We start from the raw sequence: 18,083 nt of genomic DNA, 5'->3' as shown, positions 1-18,083 counted from the left end.
TAATGCTTTAAATAATAAAGAATTTTAAAAAATATATATTTTATTGATTTTTACAGGATGAAGGGAGATGGATAGAGAGTTAGAAACATCTATGAGAGAGAAACATCGATCAGCTGCCTCCTGCACACCCCCTACTGGGGATGTGTCCGCAACCAAGGTACATGCCCTTGACTGGAATTGAACCTGGGACCCTTCAGTCCACAGGCCGATGCTCTATCCACTGAGCCAAACCGGTCAGAGCTAAAGCATTTTTTAAAATGACTCATTTTAAGAACCGAAATTTAGAATATACTATTTAAGAAAACTTTTTAATCAAAAACCTAGTTCATATCATCACTACCAATATCATTTAAATGAAGCAAAAATATTTCCAACAAAGAAAAAAGATACTCAATGGGAAGAATGTAAGAAAACAAAAAATTCCATATAATATAAAATAATATTTAGGAAAGATAGATGTTACTTAACAGTGCTCACCATGTTAATAAAATAAATAACAAAAGTTAAGCATAGCTGCCTATATCAGTAAAACTTCTGGACTTCTTGCTGATTGCGTGTAATATTTCTTTGATGGCAAGAGATTCAATGCAAATTAAGTGACTTAAGAAGAAAGAACTAAGCTAAAAGTCTATTGAACTCACGGTATTGAGAAACTTCAGACTTCTCCATATTAGATAAATCTCCAATTTACTTAATTGTTGACAGATAAACAAAACATTTGAAATAAACCTGCTCCTTCTCCAGTGGAAGCCATCATTATCTCCATCTTTCAAGACTGTTCACTCACAAACAACCTTAAAAAGAATTGTCTGCACGAAAAGCCATCAGGGCTTTTGCTTGCAAGCGTACAGAAATACAAGAGATCCCTCAAAAATTGTATCCCAACGCAAAAGATATTATTTGTAAATTATATATATATATCCTATAAGTCCCATTTTGCCAGCTTGGAAACCTTCTATATCTTTAAATATTTTATTTTAATATGACTCCAAGGCCCTACTTCTCTAGTGTGAGAGCATCTTTGGTTTCTCAGAGACCTACCTTCTTTAACAATTCTGAGAATCCTAGGGGTCTAGATAATGCAAAGGCCAATCATGATTGTTCTTGCATCTTTCCTGAATCTAGAGCTTTGATTCACCCCATTATTGCTGGATGATTTCATGCTCTCCCCTAGATGCTAAATACTCTAGATTACCTTGTGTATCAGTTTTCTACTGCTGCCATAGCAAATTCTCTCCAATTAGAGGCCCAGTGCACAAAAATTCATGCACTTGGGGGGGTCCCTCAGCCTGGCCTGCACCCTCTTGCATTCTGGGACCCCTCTGGGGATGTCCACCTGCTGGCTTAGGCCTGCTCCCTAGGGGATCAGGCCTAAGCTGGCAGTCAGAAATCCGTCTGGCAGCCCAGGAGCCCACGAGGAGTGGGCCAGCTGTCAGTCGGACATCCTCAGTGCTGTCAAGGAGGCAGGAGAGGCTCCCACCACCACCGCTGCACTCGCAGCTGTCAGCCCAGCTTATGGCTGAGTGGAGCTCCCCCTGTGGGAATGCACTGACCACCACGGGGGCAGCTCTTGAATTGAGTGCCTGCCTCCTGATGGTTAGTGCATGTCATAGTGACTGGTCGTTCTTGGTCATTCCACTGTTAGGGTCAATTTGCATATTACCCTTTTATTATATAGGATTAAGCAGTTAAACCAATCATCTAGTACATCATAGTTTCTGTGGCTCATAATTCTGAGCACAGAATAGTTCAACTAGACTCTGCTTAGAGTCTCACAAGACCAAAATCAAGGTGTTGCAGGACTACATTCCTTCCTGGAATGCTCTGGGAAAGAACACTTTCAAGCACATTCAGGAAGTTGGCAGAATTCTGTTCCTTCTTATGCTTTACACATGTCCTTCCATCTTCACACCAGCAGTTATATGCCAAGTCTTTCTCGCACATGGAATCTCTGTGCCCTCCTTTTCTCCTCTGTTCTCTACTGCTAAGGACTCATCCTATATAATGAAAGGCTAATATGCAAATAGACCTAACAGTGGAACAACCGACCAACCTGTCGCTATGACAAGCACTGCCCACCAGGGGGGCGTGTGCGGAACATGGCGGGCATTGGCCACAGTGGGATGGTGGAGCAGGTGAGCAGGGGTGCCAGAACAAGGTGGGGCACCGGTCGCTGTCATCAGGGCAAGCCTCTGGTGGGTACTAAAAATTCTTTGCTCCCACATGCCCCAGTCCCACCCAGCACTTGCACCCACAGCTGGTGCTGGAGCAGCTGCTCACACCCACTGCCAGTGCCCGGTGACGGTCCTGATCACTTGGTGCCATCAGCAGGTGCGAGCGGCAGCTGCCAGCCCCGATTTCCCCTGAGGGCTTCTCCACCTCCCCCAGCTCCTGAGGGGCAATCAGGGCAGCAGCCACCACTCGCACCTGCTGACAGTGCCAGCCTCACTTGCACCTGCTGCTGGTGCAGGCCCCAATCACTCCACGCCGTCAGCGGGTGCGAGTGGGGCTGGTGCCATCAGTGCATGGAAGTGGTAGCAGCGGGAACGGGCCTGCCAGCAGACAGGAGGCCTGGGGCCATGGTGGGAGGGGCCAGGCAGGGGGCAGAGGATGGGCCGAGATCCACCCCTGTGCCTACCACAGCCTTGCAACCCACAGTTTCTTTCAAGGTGCAAAAATTTGTGCACTGGGCCCCTAGTGTAATTATAATGGATCCACTCAGATAATCCAGGATAATCCCCCTATTTTAAAGTCAATGGATTAGTAAACTAATAACACCTCCAAAGTCTCTTTTGCCATGAAAAGTAACATACTTGTAGTTCCAGAGATTAGGGAGTAGGGTCTTCTTGGAAGCCATGACTGTCTACCACACTCTGCTACACCAAGTATTGTCCTTGGACTAGCAGCATTAACATTTCCTGGGAAGGTTTTAGAATGTAGAATTTCAGGAATTACCCCATTTCCAGTAAAATTCAAAGTCTATATTTTAACATATCCTCATATGGTTCATATACACATTGAAGTCTGAGAAGCACTGGCCTTTTGTAAGTTTAGAACATATTGCCGGAAGCTATTGCTACAACTCAAAAAGTTAAAGACAGTCAAAATTGGGGTAGTCCACTTCTTCCTGTTAAGCCAATTGCTCTAGAGACCTCACTTGACAAACCTAGAAAGCTGAAGATTTATGAATTGAGCTAAGATTCTTGCCCTGTTTATTACTACTTGCTGCTCCTCAGACTCTGCTCCGGTATCAAGTTTCCTCAGGTTGCAAAAGGAGGCCATTTCTTAATGTTATAATCTTTCCTTGCAAATAAGCACTCAGTTTTCTTAGGGCACACAGTAAAGTGGATTGGTAAGGGGAAATGTTGACATTCTTATTCTTATATCATACCTGATACCGTTCCCCCTCCTTAATCCCCAAGGACCTAGTAGAGATCCCAGGTCACTAGTCCAGAGCTACCTTTACATTATGAGTTTTTCCTTAGGAGTTGGTACCTTTTTATGGCTGATCTTAGTTGGAGCTACTTTCATCCATCAAAGATATTTTAATAATTTTAAATTTCAAAAGGAATAGCCTTAGTCCCTATGCAATTTTGCAAAACTAAATTTGATTCCTACAAATCCAAGACTCTTTCATTTAATGTAATTTCATATCGCTCAGTATTAATGGGAACAAAAACTAAATTAGAGTTTAGAGTCAAGGCCCCATGTCACTTTCAATTGGAATAAAAATGGCTTTGTTAAATAATAACATTATAATGTTCCTCATTCTTTAATATACAGAGAGCTAGAAATTGTATTTATATTAAAACTTAAAGGGGTAATGTCATTATCATGGCAAAAAGTGTTTCTTACTGTTTTCCACCTTCCCTTCCCCCCTCCCCACCCTCGCAACCCCCCCTCCCACACACACCCACACCCACACACACACACACACCCACACACACCCCCACACACACACACCCCCACACACACACCCCCCCCCCCACACACACACACACCCACACACACACACACCCACACCCCCACACACACACCCCCACACACACACACACCCCCCACACACACACACCCACACACACACACACACACCCACACACACACACCCCCCCCCCCACACACACACACACACACTCAACATGAATTTACAGCATCACCATGGACAGGGGAGCTTTTGTGGACGTCCAGGCGTCAGCAGAGACGTTCCAGCCCTCCAATGCAGAAACGAAATGTGAGATTGGAAATACTAAAGAAAATGAAAGGCAGTTTCACTTTAACTTCATTCCCCCTCCCTCAAGACAGCAGAGCTCATTGCCAATAAGGTTTTTCTTGGCCCAAAATTTCTCCCATGGGGGAAAGTGAGAGCGCATACGTGAGCCCCTGGCTTCCCCAGCTGTATAGGACCCTGTCAAAGAGACCAACTGCTTTCTTGCTCCATCCAGAACACTGACTAGTGAACCACAGGACTACAGGGCAGAGAGTTGCTTGGAGAACAGCAGCCAAGGGTCAGAACAGAACATAGCAAAGGTGCATGGCCCCTCTGTGAAGTGTGGGGTGCTCACTTCGTCATGTGTCTCTGCTATGTTCTGAAAGAGATGGGGGCAGTTAAAATAGTTCTCTAACACATACTAAGAGAAAGGATATCAAAAAAGAACATCAACAATTATAAATTTCTACAAAGAGTTCAAGGTCAATAAGATAAGAACATTATTTTGGATTTGATGGTATTGGAAACCATTAAGAGAGCATTTTCAGTAAAATTGTGGGTGGATTTAGTTCACAGGCAGGAATCAGGTTAACCCAAATTCTAAATTTTCTGAAACACTGCCAATTTCAATTTATTCTGTCTCATTATACACCATGTGTTTTGACTTTCCATTTAAAACTAGGGTAGCATCATGATAAAGAGAGAAATAATGCAGTTAAAACTTTCAAGATGCTTCTCAATGAAAGGAAAGTGAGCAGCAAGTACTTATAATTGGAAGGAGAATCAAGAGAAGGGGTTTTAGGAGTAGGGAGTTCTCAACACATTTGTAAGCAGTAGGAAGCTTGATATTTGACAAAAGAAAGGGGAGTTATTGGCAGCACTAAGTTTCAGAGGAAGGTGGAAGAAGGTGGGATCGATAGCACAAATGGATGGTAAAAGATACTTCTTTTAAATAGTAGAAAGTAAAGAATAGCTAAAGATGTGAGCGGATAGATATGTTCGTTAACTAGATGGAGTAATCCTTTCACAATGTATACATGTATGTTGTGCACTTTAAGTATCTTACAATTTTATTCGTCAATTATATCTCAAAAAATCTGGAGAAATAAAGATGAAGACATTTTCAAAAAGAAGGGAGTGGGTAATGTAATGCTAGAAAATAAGGCCACTAGAATATAAACTCCAAGAGATCAGGATTATTTGATCATTCTGTTTAGCTGGCTTTCAATAAATGTCAGCAGAATATGTTTTGTGCTCTCAGTCCTACCAGGTAAGGGAGGATGCATCTTGATCTCATAAAGGGTAAGGATATGGCAGGAGCTTAAAGAGAGATTTAGGAAAGTGAGATGACATGACACTGAGATAAAATAATCATTGCTCATTGATGGGGGCCCAGCTGAGGTTATAGCAACAGTTAGCTCTTCACCTCCTCCAGCCCTGTGCAGAAGCCACTTTTGCAGTAAGGTTTTCCGTAAACATTCTAGTTAAAACAACAACTCCTTCTCCACCCATCTCTACCTCCCTACTCCTGCTCCCTCCTTAGTACCTATATTCTCTGTTGTGCTACATATTTCACTTCATTATCCTATTTATTACCTATCTCCCCTCACCAGAATGTAAGGAAAGGTGTGTGCATGCTTATTCACCACTCCGTCTCCCATGCCTAGAACAAAGCACATTGAATAAATGACTGCCTCCATATGAGAGAGTCATCAAGGCTAAATGTGTTTTTTTAATAGCAGTAAGTTATTTGAGGGGGAAGAGCAGAAGAAAAAATAGGTGATGGAAATATTCCAGGGTGAACAGTAACAAAAACTCAAAGGAAGGAGGGGCTCTAGAATACTAACCACTAGTGGAGAGTGAGGTAGTTGGGATCGGAGAGGTGAAATGATTAAGCAGGGTAATTACCACCATGCCAACAGTAGCTACAAATATTACCTCCATCTTAAGACGGCCACAAAGAGGTGGGGGGAAGGTTGTCAGGCTACATGATCTATATGAAAAACAATGTTGCCTGGAACATAGTTATATGCTAATTGTCAGCTGGTGTTAATTTTCATATTTGTCACATTGTTCTGATCCAAAGACAATGAGGGTTAAAGCAACTTCATCACTCCTAAGTCTATATCACACTACTATCTGGTCAGAGGAATGAGCCTACAAAAAAATAGGAAAATCCTCACCTCTTCACTAATGAGGAAGTCTCAAGCACAGAATCTGTATTTGCCAGGTTTGTCAAGATGTAATTAAGTCACCCATCTAACCTTTGCTGAGTTATACCATCCTGGCACACACACACACACACACACACACATACACACCTTTACTGGATCACATACAGTATATCTATTCACAACTTCGAAATTATATGGCCTAAATTGGATTCATATTCTAAAACATGCCTGACACAGGCAAAGAGTGCTGGAAGGACCATGGCTGTGCCCTTTTATATCATGATGTTGCTGACACACTCAGATAACAGCCGATTTTAACCCCAAGAGTGTTCATCCCACTTAGCCTTTCTTTGTATCATATTTGTATTAATGAATTATTGGCCTGTAATTGAAACCATGCCCTATTGACCCTATAGATTACCTCATTGGGGAAGGAGGGTAGAATCCTTGTTCCAATTTGAAGGTCATTTTAAGCACCATCTCCGTGTGAATTGGCAGTGCATAGATCACTATTGTCATCATCCACTGAATTGTTACAGTGAATGAATGGGAGGGGTGCTGCAGATGGGAAAGCTGAGCATCAGTAAAGCTAAATTATTTGTCCAAGGTCATATAACTTGTAAATGGTGAGACTCAGATTACTCTTACCCCAAAGCCAATATCACCACCCAAGGTTTAAGATAGATGGCTTCATCAACACTTTCCATTTCTGAATGCTGAGAAAGAGATTGTGGCACAATAAAATCTCAAAAAGAAACTATACAGTTTTCCTTCAAAAATCTAAGAGAGCCCTGGCCAGTCTGGCTCAGTGGATAGAGCGTCGGCCTGTGGAATGAAGGGTCCCGATTCGATTCCAGTCAAGGGCATGTACCTTGGTTGCGGGCACATCCCCAGTGGGGGGTGTGCAAGAGGCAGCTGATCGATGTTTCTCTCTCATCAATGTTTCTAGCTCTCTATCCCTCTCCCTTCCTTTCTGTAAAAAGGTCAATAAAATATATATATTTTTAAATCTAAGAGAAATCCTTTCCAAATATCTAATATCATTCAATATTCTGCATTAACATTTTGCAACAAATGATCTTTTTTAGTTAAAAGAAAACATATTTCTGCACCAATTTTTTCTGACCAGCAGTTAATTAAAACTTATTTAGCTAAAAACTGTATTTCAGCAAAATTTTAAGGAAAAGCACTAATTGATGATGAAGCAGTTTGAATCTTCTTTTGTACATATTTTCCAGCTGCATGTATGTGATGTGATTTGAAAAGCTATGCCACAGTTGTTAGAGATTGTTCTCTTTCACATACACGCACGCAGGGCCATGTTTCTGCATTCCCCAGATAGGACAAATCCTGTCTTCCACAATGGAACTGAATAGAAAAAGGGAAAGACATCTGGGTATAGAAACTGCCTTGTCCTATCTGAGAACTTTATCATAAAAATGCAGAACTTGTTATCATCATTCATTAGCCATTGATAATGTGCAGGATAGTAGGCATCACAGGATGTTATAAAAATGTAAAAATCTGGTCTTCTCCAAAAAAAAACGAGACCAAATGGAAAACAGAAATTAAAATATGTGGGAATAGATGTGTGCATCTTCATCCATGCAATTTTTCTTTAATTGCTTCCCAGCTAACAGATTTATGAAGCATTTCTGGGTGCCAGATTTCTCCCTATTATAGCTATCTGTTGCTGCATAACAAAGTATCCCCAAACTTAGTGGCTTAAAACAATGATATGTGTTACCTCCGTTTTGTGGGTCAGAGTTCAGCAGTGCCTTAGCTGGGTGATCTGACTCAGGGTCTCCTGTGAAGTTGCAGACACGATGATGACAGGGGCTGCAGGCAGCCAGTGGCTTGATTGGAGCTGGAGGATCCATTTCTAAGCTCACATGTGTGGTTGTTGGCAGGATCTTCAGTTCTTCTCTGGCTGTGGCCAGAACAACAGCTCTTGCCACCGGGGCCCCTCCACAGGGCTGCTGGAGTATCCTCAGGATGCGACAGGTGGTTTCCCCCACTGTGAGGAAACAAAGAGTGAGTGAACAAGGAAAAAGCCACAATGTCTTTTACAGCCTAGACTGAGAAGTTATACCCACCAGTTCTGCCACAGTCAGTTCATCAGAAGTGGGTCAATTAAGTATAGCCCACACTCAGCTGGAGAGAAATAGGGCTCCACATTTTGAAGGGAAGAATGTGTGGGCATCGTTATTATTATTTTTTATTTGAATAAATTTGACTTGTAACATTGTGTAAGTTTAAGGTGTACAGCATGTAAGTTTGATACATCTATATCTATAATAATAAAAGTGTAATATGCTAATTAGACCAGACAACCTTCCGGACGAAGCCAGGGCTATGGGGGAATCCCAGGGCCCAGGTCAGAGGGAAGCCGGTGCCCGCAGCCAGGGGAAGGAAGGCCTTCTCTTGCACAAATTTCATGCATCAGGCCTCTAGTATTATAATACAATTGCCAATATAGGAATACTTATCACATTATATAATTGCTAGTATAGTGCAATATTATTGTTATTTCATTATACTGTGCATTATTTACTAGTTAGTATAAGTTTTTACTCTTAAATACTATCACTCTTATCTCTTCCCCAACCCTCTAGTACCCACTATTTCACTCTGGTATTTTTAATAGGTTATAGGCATTTTTTAAACCACCATACCCTAACACTCATATTTTCTGCCCCTCCCCCAGTCCTTTCCCAGACTACTGTGAATATAACCACAGTTATGTATAATTATTTCAGTATCCACTATGTCTCAGGTACCATTGTATACACAGAAATAAATGAAGCCAAAAAGTCCCTCCCTTTATAAAGCCAGTAGAAGGAAATTGACAATAAACAGATATATCATATGATAGTGATAAATGCCATGTTTAAAAAAAGAATAAAACAGGCTGGGGAATTAGAAAGTTATGAGTACTTAAATAGCCAAAAATGCTACACATCCACATATCATACATTACATAGATACACTGCTTCTGGGCCCTGAAAATTCCAGTGGCTGCAATCTGCAAAAGTCATTATCTTTGTCCCTGACCACATGCTCTGTCCTTTTCCTTAACATTTATGTAAGACCCAGCAGTAAGGTTTGCTTCTGTGTTCTTTCTGCCAGGACTCCACTCTAGATGCCAAGTCTTAAAACAGCCAGAAATTCTCTCTCAGCTTCTCCTCAAGCAGCCATTTCTTCTTTGTTTTGTTGCTGGCTCTCCTACATGAAAACCTGGCAGGTGATGCCTCCCTTCTGGAAAACCACAGGCAGTGCTGGAACTAGTGTCTGCTCTCCCCCTGAGGCACCTCAACAACCAAACCCTCTCCACACCAGGAATAGGGAAGCGCTCTCTCTGTTGGTAGCAGCTCTCTTGGCCATCCTGTCTCACTATCCCTTCATTGTCCTCGCCCAGGACCCAACCCCTCATCACCTGGTCCTCAAAGTTTCCTGCCCCGCCCCCCCGCCCACCTGTCAGGATCCCAACACCTCTCTAAACAATGAGTAATAAAAACAATAGACAAAACACCCTAAGCACTAAATAGCACAAGGGATCTTTCTTTCATGTAACTTTGAGGTGTTTTGTTACCACTTATTTATAGTACTTATCACCATTTGCATTTCTAATAACTCTTGTATTTGGTAAACTATGAGTTTAGGAAAGATTCAAATTGGGAGAAGATGAATTATTTGTAATGGCAGATTTTACATACTGAGCTACAATTGAAATTTTTATTTTTTAAAAAACACATTAATTTCCTAAAAATATCAAGACCTCTTGCCTCTGCTTTATTTACTCAGTTATTTTCCCCATTTCATCTATACCTTAGATGTTTATTTATATTTCATAGAACCCAAGTGGTAAAATGTTTTTTTCTTTTTAATTAAAAGGATTTTTTATTTTAAATGTATATAGTGCCATAATTCACCAAAAAATTTACAGTAGTTAACCACCTCTTAAATATGATCATATAAACAACGCGTGGATTCAGTTTGCTTAAAGTTAACTGTATACTATGAAGTATTCTAAGAAAGAAAATCATGACATGTTCCATTCCATTAAAGGGGATTAAAAAGAATTAAAAGCTAATTTGAATAGACCCAGCAATTGCCTGGGTATTATCCTTCTGTATAAACCTGACTCTTTATATTAAAACTGTATCCTGGTTTCCTACCATTAAGTAAGAAATTCCTTACCAGTGGCCTAGAAATGGCCTTAATGTCACATACTTCTTCACCTCCTGATGGTCACTTGGTGCTCTGATGTAGACAATATAGAATGTCTGCTGTTTCACCTCTGCTAATCTTCCCAGGAAGACAGCATTTCATTCCAGGTGTTGCTTCTACCTTGACATTCCAAATGCCACTGCTGTTCGGAGGAGTCTTCACAGATTGCCATAGCAACATAGCCTTTGTGACTCAGTAGATCAGCCACTTTCAGGCACTGTCCAACTGACACCTGGTATCTTCCCAAAGGTCCACTGCTGAGATCCTCCCAACCCATGGCACTTCATGAGTTGGGGTGGGTCAGATGATCGAGTTTCTGACATATCCAGGCAAAGGAGATTAGTTAAAACCAATTCATGCTCTTCATTATAAATCTAGATCTGATTTGGGTCACTGTAGTCACATACCTTAAGCACTACTAGGCTTCTCTTCTGACTTGGGCAGCTCTGAGCCACTAGACATTTGCCAGTTTGGTGGTGATAAAGCCTTCCATGCTGAAGAATTTTGGGGTGTTTTGGCCCTCTGTTGATAAAAATGGGTTACTGGGGTTTGGCATTGGGCCCAGATAACTGCATCTCTGGGTAAATGCTATCCAAGTGCCATTTAAATAATTTACAACCCAACTTCTTCCTCAATTCAACACACTCACTGACATTTCCATAGCTTCTTGTCCTCAAGTCAGGTCTTAAGGAAAAATACTGCTCTTTATATTCATCCAACCCAGGGGTCCTCAAACTTTTTAAACAGGGGGTCAGTTCACTGTCCCTCAGACCATTGGAGGACCAGACTCTAGTTTAAAAAAAAACGATGAACAAATTCCTATGCACACTGCACATATCTTATTTTGAAGTAAAAAAACAAAACGGGAACAAATACAATATTTGTATTTGCATGTGGCCCTCGGGCCATAGTTTGAGGACCCCTGATCCAACTAAACGTGTGCCAGCCTCAAGGAGTTGTGTCCTGGCCTTCAGGGGAACCATAGAGTCGCCTTTTCCGGAAAATATGTCTGACTCTGGAGTAAGGGATGATGAAGAGCTTACCCCCACACATCCAAATCTGAAATGATCTTTCCAAGTTTTCTCCTCCCCAGATATCCATGCTGCTGTCATACTGCCCGAGTTCACTGAAGTAGCTTCTATTCATGGCAAATAGTCCTCCCGCCATTGCAGGTGGTACAGTAGCTCCTTCTGGTCCTCTGAGCTCAGAAAGGAGAATAAGATCCCATTTGAAGTGCAGTTCTGTTGGGGTCCAGCCCCAGCAGGTCCAGGGGTTCCCAAAGGTGTGGACAGAGTCGGCGAAGAATGAAGGACACGGGCGCCAGAGGTTGGGGTCCAGCTCCAGCAGGTCCAGGGGTTCCCAAAGGTGTGGATGGAGTCAGCGAAGAAGGAATGACACAGAGACAGCATTCAGTTGATCATCATAGCCAGGTTCTCTAGCCAGGTTTTGTCCCAAGTGGTAAAATGTTGATGTAGAAAACCAACTAAGTCTCTTTTATCTGCCATATTACCCCAGATGGAACTACACATTGGCGTATCAATTGGTTACCTTCTGTGCATAGTTGCTGTACCAGTGAAGTACATGAAAATTAAAACGTTCTACCAGTGGCAGACAATATAATTGAATTACAGTGTTCCAAATTTTCTGAATGACATTGGTTGCACTTTGTTATTTTACTTTTTTTTAACTCTGGTCTGAGTCTGCCATACTGTCTTTACATGAAAACAGTACTCAGCACACATCTTGTGGTATAAAGAAAAGAGGTTAGACTTCCTAGTGTCTTTATCAGTTTTTTCCTTTTGGCATTTCTTTCCCTCATTAAGTATATCCTAATCTTATAAGCTGTTGCACTAGCCTAGTTATAAAGGTTATTATTTTGCAGTATCCACATTTGCAGTAAATGACACAAACAAAATCATAACTATATGCTGACACCATATTCTCCATTAGCCACTAACTAGAGGAAATGCAGTAATGGAATTGCCACATGAGTCCCCAAACACCTCTACCAAGATCTCTGTCACTTACTTTAAAAAAAATTTTTTTTTTCAGAGAGGAAGGGAAAGATAAAAACATCAATGATGAGAGAGAATCATTGATTGGCTGCTTCCTGCATGACCTCTACTGGGGATTGAGCCCAAAACCCAGCATGTGCCCTTGCCTGGAATCAAACCTGGGACCCTTTGGTCTGCAGGTCTATGCTCTATCCACTGAGCCAAACCAGCTAAGACTGTCATGTACTTGTATAATGGCACTTCACACACACACACACACACACACACACACACACACACACACCACGAAAATTTAAGGGTGGCTCAGTCCAGAACCAATTTTTTAGAAGTCAATATATCTTATCTCAGGTTGCTGTAACCAATTGCCATACATGGGAGCTTAAACAACAAAAATTTATCTCTCATAGTCTTAGGGGCTGGGAAGTCTGCGATCCGTGTGCAGCAGGGTCGGGTTCTGATGAGAGCTCTCTTCCTGGATTGCAGAGGGCTGCCTTCCGACTGAGTCCTCACATGGCAGAGAGACACGGGAAGCAAGCTCTCTAATGTCTCTTCTTATAAGAACACTAACCCATGATGGGGGCTCCACACTCATCACCTAATTGCTCTCAAAGGTCCCATCTCCAAACACCATCACATTGTTGAATGGGGAAGAGAGGGGGACACAAACATTCAGTCCATAGCAGGTACTAAAATATCAATGGAACATACTGAAAATATTGTACCAATTATATCAAGTTTCCACACATAACTCCTTCTATAACTAATAAAATTGAAAGTGGCCTCCTCTTGCAAAAACAATGACATTAAGTGAAATTTTTTCAGTAAAATTGATTTTTTAGAAAACACTTCTCATTGGTACCAACTGACCTCTATTGAGTATTTTGCAGAGTACATGTACAAGATTCACAGTACAACCACAGGCCACATCAGTACCTGAGGCATGCCGGCTGATAGTTACTTCAGGTCAATACTCTCAATCACCTGAAACTCTGAGGAAACACTAAATGGCATAGTACAGATTCCTGGAAATACTTTACTCATTCTATTCAAATTCTAATGTTCTATCTAATATTTCTCCTAATACATTGTCTTCTTTGAAAAACTACTAAATAAACTTAGAAGGTAAAAAGGATTTCAGAAAAAAATATGAAAAATAAAACAAAACTTCTAACACTAAATGCAGAAAAACATCATTTTTAAATATTTTCAATGATGGTAAGATTTTGAACATTGTTAATGTGCTTTTCTTCTGCCTTTTTTAGTGAGAGACTATCACTTTCATTGACATCTGACTGGGGACTTTTTTCATGGAAAGATTGAAAAGAGAAAGCTTCTTATATGCAAAATAAAATTATGCAGCAAGAAATAGCCTCGAATGTCAGGTATTCATTTTGAAAGACTATAATCTCCCAGGTAACAAGTATTTTCTGTTTTGTTTACTGTTGTATCTCCCATAAACAGCCCAGTACACAGTAGACATTCAACAGATATTGGATGGATGGATGGATGGATGGATGGATGGATGAAGGAATTTGTAAATTCCTTTCTCTTCTCTTTTAACAGCAACCAAGCCTGGAGTTTGCAATTCAGCCTGGAACTGCCAAATTCAGAATTCTCCCCTAGAGTAGAAAACACATTTGTGATAATGAAGGCATGTAGCTGGCTGTTCTCTCAAAGAAAGAGAATGTATGCTGGGAGGCAGGAAGGAGGCTTCTCCATGGCCTCCCCAAGGAGATTGTGGAAGAAGAGACGAGAGGCAGTGAGATCAGCAGAAGTGTGTCCTGATTTCTGTGCATCAGACGCTAACACTGAAAAACCCATTTTCTGTTTAGGACTCCTGAAGAAAGGTTCCTCCTGTGGGGCTCACACCAACCTGAGGAGCTGCCACATCAATTTGTCAGTACAGTTTGGTCAGGTAAAGAGAGGTGCTACAATTTAGCATTTCTGAGCAGCTCTCCCTGAAACCGAGCAAGCACCCCTCTGTGAGCCTCCGCCTCCTCCACCTCCCGCTCCTCAACAATAGGCGGGTGACTTGAGTCCTAAGGCAGGCAACAGTATTGGCAGGTGCTAATTAAAAAGTAGGGATGTGCCAAACACAGCAAGGACCCGATTAAGCAGTAAGCAGTGATAGCCCAGCCACTAATCTGAGACATGGCACAGGGTCACAGGACTCATGCTTCCTCCTTAATAGCTATGGATAATGTCATAACACATGTCTGGAGGTGCTCTTCAGAAAAAAAAGGGGGAAGCTGTCAACAACAAAGCACAGAAGATTTTTATTAACAGATTCAAATGTCTCTTTTAGTTTTTCTGTAATAAGAAGTCAAAAGTAGATACACTTAAATGTATTTGACCTTGTTTGGTAATTACTTAGGAACTTGATTAATTTTCTCAAAAGACTAGGTATACTCGAAGTTAGCTTTTAGTTAGACTTGTTAAATTAGCCCTCACAATGTTATCAGTGGGAGAGGTCCTAGTTTCCACCGGTTGCTAGTGGGAGTATCTTCTTGTGATATCCTGAGAAAAGGAATTTTCTGACACTCGCACGGGAGAATGAGATATTGTCAAAAGCTTTATTTCTGTGGAATCAAACCGCTGAGTTTCCAAGGTCCCGTTTCCCTTTGTCCTGCCAAGGAGGAAGTCCCATTTTGCCTTCAGCAGGACTAAAATCAAAGCAAGTGCCGAGTGTTCACTTCACTTTGGAGCAGTGACCAGTCCAGCATCAGAACAGCTTAGTTTCTGTTACCCGCTGTCGTCCATCAGTTCATTGTGTGTGGTCCACGTGGCCACATGGCCACGGAGGCAACACCGGCAGGTGCAAAGTCAAAGGAATCAGAGAGTCAAGAGAGAGAGAGCCAAGAGAGCAAGTGCCTTTTTTAGGGGATTATGTATCTCCAACATTTTGTGGGCTTGCAATGGCCCTGCCTACTATATCCAATCCAAGTTACCCAGGTTTGACTGTCAGGCACATTCCCTGTGTCACCCCACTCACTGAGCATGCACCCATCTCCCCCTTTGTTGGACCCTTTCCTCCAGTGATCTGTAGGGAATGGGCCAGTGGTTCCCTGTGGAGTGTGAAGTTGCAGCTTCCTGAGAAGCTGCCCAGATGGCCATGCTTATACTGAGTGGCCTCCTTTTTGCTCCTTTCCTGTTACTAACGACTAGCTAACTACATCAGTATCAGGAAGAGGCATGGCTCCTCTGTGAAGGGAAGCATAGTTTGCCACCCCAACATATGCCTTTTGGGATATTAATTTTAAGATGATTATTAAGAAACAAAAGATTCAGGGGGAAAACTTTTAACTGACTCAAAGGAATTTTTTTGTTTTATTTATTTTTTATTTTTTGCTTAATCCCTTCACCTTTTTCATGGACCTGCTTTGGGTCATTTACATGGAGATAGCCCAGCAAACATTTATCTACCAAACATTTGCTTTTCCACGTCTATGTGATGCCTTTCCTATAAAAGCCTAAGAGGCTGAATGACCGAAAGACTAGTCGACTGGTCGCGATAATGCACACTGACCACCAGGGGGCAGATGCTCAATGCAGGAGCTTCCCTCTGGTGGTCAGTGTACTCCCACAGTGGGAGCACCACTCAGCGGACCGACCTGTCCTACTGGCCGGCAGCCACTCACTCCCTCAGTAGTCCTGCAGGTCTAATCTCCGGAGAATTGGCCAGGCACTGACAGACCGGCACCACCAGCATGATCCTGACAGTGCTGCCAGCCTCCTGGAAGTCGGCCTCGGGCACTGAAGCCACTTCCCCTCCCTAGGCACTCCACACGGAAGAAACGATATAAAAGTGGCCGCCAGATGGCTCCCAACAACCAGCGCGAATGTCAGCGGGAGGGATCCAGATCCCAGGCCAGCAAGGGCATCCCACCACCCGCTGGGAGGGCCGATCACGTCCCAGCCCCCCAACCCACCCCCCTCGGGACAGATGCCAGGCACAGGGCTCACGGCTGGTAAGCACCGCTATGGTGGTACAAGCCTCTCCCAGTCAGGACTGACTGGGCGCGAGCTCATGGCAGGCGCAGTGGGACCAGGATGAGCAGGAGCGGCACACAGGAGAGGCAGGCAGTGTTGGACTGCCAGTTTCGGCCCGATCCCTGTAGTCCACTCTGAGGGACCCCACCCGTGCACGAATTCATGCACCAGGGCTCTAACCTTTATAAAATTTCAGATCACAACCCTTTTATCCCTAGCTTCAGAATGGAACATAAACCTCAACAACTCAATATTTCTTTGGGTCTCTATTCTTATGGCCCCCCCAAGTATGAATTCATAAAATAGACTGTATACATTTTCTCCTATTAATCTATTGCTGTTCATTTGATGATTTGCCCGGCCAGAGGAATTTAAAAACAATACCTTTGGCCCTGGTTATCTGGCTGTCATGATTTCCAATTAAAGATTAGGAAAGAATACAGCCATGTCCAGAAGTCTTGAAACCTGCCTGTGAAACAGGTTTCAGGCAGTATATTGCTTGAGATAAGAAAAGGATGTAGCCCACCAAGCATAAGATATATAGATCTGTTTTCCTTCTCTTAAGGTAACATCTCTGACACACAATCCCAAAGTGGGTTGCAGAACTTTGGGCTGCCCGTAAGCATACAGACCTCTTGACCCCAGTAATGAAGTCCTTAGACAGGATGACACCAAGGGAGAAATAAATCAGATTAAGAAGATCATGGAAACTTACATCATAACTGACCAATACACACAGCCCATGATCCCAAACCCCTTACTCATAATTTTTTCCCTCTCCCCTTCTTTTTCTCTTAAAAGACTCAGAATATAAACCATTGGGAAGTTCAGGTCTTTGACCACCAGCTTTCTGTTCTCCTTTCAGCAGTACCTTTGAAATATATCCTCTCTTTTCTTTCAGTGTAACCCAGTGTCAGTTTATTTGGCTGTCTAGATACTGGGCAAACCAGCCCCACTTTTGAGTCAACAACACACCTAGTTCTCCTGTGGCACAGATGAGACACAGAAGTAGCTGAAGAACAGCCAAGGAGACTGGCAGAAGGTGCGCTATCGTGGGGGCAAAGGGGTCCTGAGGCAAGAGCACAGAGCAGGTCAGGTTCCAGCTGAATGAGAGACAGAGCTAACTTCAGAGACAGGAAACTGCTTGTGGGAAGGTAGATATTGCAGGTGTATTAGATTTCTGTTGCCATGTAATAAATTACCACAAATTTAGCAGCTTAAGATAATACACGTTTTATCTCACAGTTTCTGTGGTCAGGTGTTCAGGCATTGGTTACCTGGGCCCTCTGCTCAGGGTCTCACAAGGCGGCAATCAAGGTGTTGGCAGGCTGCGTTTTTCTTTTAAGGCCTCAAAGGATCATCTTCCCCCTTCATTCACGTTGTTGGTAGCTTTCATTTCGTCATGGCCCTGGATTTTTGCTGGCTGCTAGCTTGAGGCCACCTTCAGATCCAGGGCCACCCACGGTT

The 18,083-nt window shown here is 42.6% G+C and overlaps 1 pseudogene; it reads right to left on the bottom strand.

Moving 5' to 3' along the window:
- Positions 1 to 10,684: 10,684 nt before the first annotated feature.
- On the bottom strand, positions 10,685 to 12,140 carry LOC139012755 (polypeptide N-acetylgalactosaminyltransferase 11 pseudogene; annotated as a pseudogene).
- Positions 12,141 to 18,083: the final 5,943 nt, after the last annotated feature.

The sequence above is a fragment of the Myotis yumanensis genome, unplaced genomic scaffold, assembly GCF_028538775.1.
Source record: "Myotis yumanensis isolate MYYU_CA2020_CCGP unplaced genomic scaffold, mMyoYum1.0.hap1 SCAF_1, whole genome shotgun sequence".
In the NCBI taxonomy this organism is placed as follows: Eukaryota; Metazoa; Chordata; class Mammalia; order Chiroptera; family Vespertilionidae; genus Myotis; species Myotis yumanensis.
This window is presented reverse-complemented; position numbering and strand designations above follow the sequence as displayed.